Source organism: Anomalospiza imberbis, chromosome 8, assembly GCF_031753505.1.
Source record: "Anomalospiza imberbis isolate Cuckoo-Finch-1a 21T00152 chromosome 8, ASM3175350v1, whole genome shotgun sequence".
NCBI classification, from domain to species: Eukaryota; Metazoa; Chordata; class Aves; order Passeriformes; family Viduidae; genus Anomalospiza; species Anomalospiza imberbis.
The window spans coordinates 18,316,435-18,319,108 of NC_089688.1; positions in this window are offsets into that span (position 1 = coordinate 18,316,435).

Here is a 2,674-nt window from a genome sequence, read left to right on the forward strand (position 1 = left end):
GAGACAAAAAGGAGTGAGATTTGCAAATTGCCAAATTAAGCTCAGCCAGAGTCTGTGGCCATTGTCATTAAGAAAACCCCTGCAATAAATGTTTACAAAAGCGTTTCAGAAATAATGGCTCTCTGTAGAGCTGGGTTGGGAAATTTCCAGCAGAACAGGTTTCAGGAGAAAAATGCTGATTTCTTGAGACTGTGGGGTTTGTGGAATTGTATGGATTTTGACAAACTTTCGATGAACTACAGTAGCAATTGCCAAACTAGGGGCTGGGAGCCTGGTGGAAGTTCAAGCATAAGCAAGGCTTGTGTCTGCATCTGGGGTCATGAGTCTGGAAAATGCTACACTGTGGGCAGATTTAGTCTTTAAGATCATTTATGCCAAGGCACCCCTCTGTGCTAAGTGCCCTTGGCCTGTGGGTCACAGGGCTCCAAGGCTCCCCAGCTACCAGAGCTGTAAGCCCTGGGGCGCTTTCAGGTTTGCCAGAAATGCCTGTCCCTTGCTCTCAGACAGTGCATAAGGACATACACCTTGCAGATAGAACAGCCAGGGAGCAGAGCAAAATATTTTTAATTAACCATAAAAGGAAAACAAAAACTGAATGAAGCCAGCTTTGAAGGGATGGAAGCTATTCTTAGACCTTGTTCTAATTCAGGGAGTAGTTTTTATATGAAAATAAAACCACAGAAATAAAATATTCATACAGGTTAAAATATTCATACAGGTTAGAAGTGTATTCATACACTTCCACTTTTCTATTTGAAATAGTGAGAGTTTTCCCTACAATGTTTTTTTCTGACAAAATCATCTTTTTAAAGAGTTTTTAAAAGCAAAATTTGAAAATAAAATTAAATGCTTGTTTTGGGGCTATGACAGACTTTTGAGACACCTTCAAACAAAGAAATCTGCTGACTGGTAAGTCTGTTTCTCCAAGTGCCTTTCTCTGACAGCAGCTCCAGCATAGCCTGCACACCTGGTCACAGAGCAGGAGATGTGGGGGCCCAAGCAGCTCTGCTCTTCCCCAGGACCATCCCACCACCTCACTGGCATCCTGCTGCACTGCTGCCCACCTAGGAGAGACCCAGCTGGGCTATGGGTACCCGTGCAGTTTAAACCACACCAGGAAATGTTCTTTCCATCACTCTGTCCCAGGGAAGACATGGGGATGAGCTGATACTCCAGCTTGCAGGGTGATCACTGCTGTTAGCATTTCAAAGGAATCACTGAAAAACCAATATTCAGTCTTTAAAGAACTTTTGCTGATCAGCATGCCCAGAGACACTGGCAGAAATCTGTGAAGCATGTGTGCTCACACTCTGTAAGCCAGAGCTGCTTTATCCTACCATGTAGCCCAGCCTCCCGGCACTCTCATTGGTGTATTAGAAAGTATTTATATGAAAAAATAATAATTTATATCTACAGGGAGAATTTTCATCCTGAAGTACAAAAACTGAGCTATAAAAGAATGACCTATTGCAATCTCACATTCCTCAGCATGGTAATTAGGGTTTTAGTGAGTCTGTGCTGTATTAACCCCTGGGCAGCAGTTCATTGGCTCTTTTGTGTTACTAGCTGATAAATCCCACGCTTGGTATCAAGCAGGAGGAGAAGGGGAAGGGAAGGAGGTTACCTCTGGAGGGTACCTGACCCCACCAGGTCATGCAGGAGCCCAGACCTAGCTCTGCTAGGTTTTGCTCATTTACTGACTTTCTTTTATTGTTCTTTCTACCACTGCCTTTCTTAGTCAAACTGACCCCTCCCAACAGGGTACTGCAGTGAGGATTTCCATAAATCCAGCTCACCGTATCACATTTCTGTTGTGCAGAAAACTATTTGCTGAGGAAACAAACTACTCAGACACAAGTTGTTCAGTTTGAAGCCAGGTGTCATCTAATTCTAAATCTTCTCTGAGCCTTCCTAAATGTCTTCTAAACTTTTACATCCTAAAAAGGGCTGCCTACCACACTTGGGGGTGGTGTGACTCCCTTGCCCATGTCTCCCTTCTTGCCCAGGACCTGCATGTTATTCACAAGCACCAACTTGTCATGTCAAGCCTCTGGCAGAGCTGAGCCCCAAATATCTCTGGACTCCTGCTTCAAGACCTGAGCCCTGCTCCTGCCCTGCTGGAATATCTGCTGAGGCTCCTGGGCTGAAGCCATGTGGGAGCTGTGAGCTGGGGTAGGGAGGGATGAGGAGCACAGCTCACCTTGGATGAAGGTAATGGCACAGAGCTGGAGCTGAAACAGCTGGCCCATAACTGCATGTGTTTGCTGTGCCCAGTTTCCTCTGCTCTAATAATTCTTTCTGATTAAAAAGCACCTACCAAAGGATGCAGCTGAGCTCTGCAATGGGAGATTTGTGTGAATTCCCTTCTCCCCCTCAGTTGACAATATGGGCTTTCATAAAAGGACTGTGCCCTTTAATTGTGAAACCTGAGACCCTGCTAATGCACAGAGGAATAAAATCACTTTGGAAACAACCAATCACCTTCCATGTCATGAAGTGCAAAGAGAACTTTTATGCATGGGCTTCTCAATCACTTTATTAAATATTTTAACAGAAAAAATATGTTTTATTGAAAGTAAAAGGGCTGCTCAACCCTTTTTGCTCAAATGATCCAAAGAATCAGCTGTTGATGTAATTGTTTGATTATTTTTTTTCTTTCAGCTAAATAAGGAAT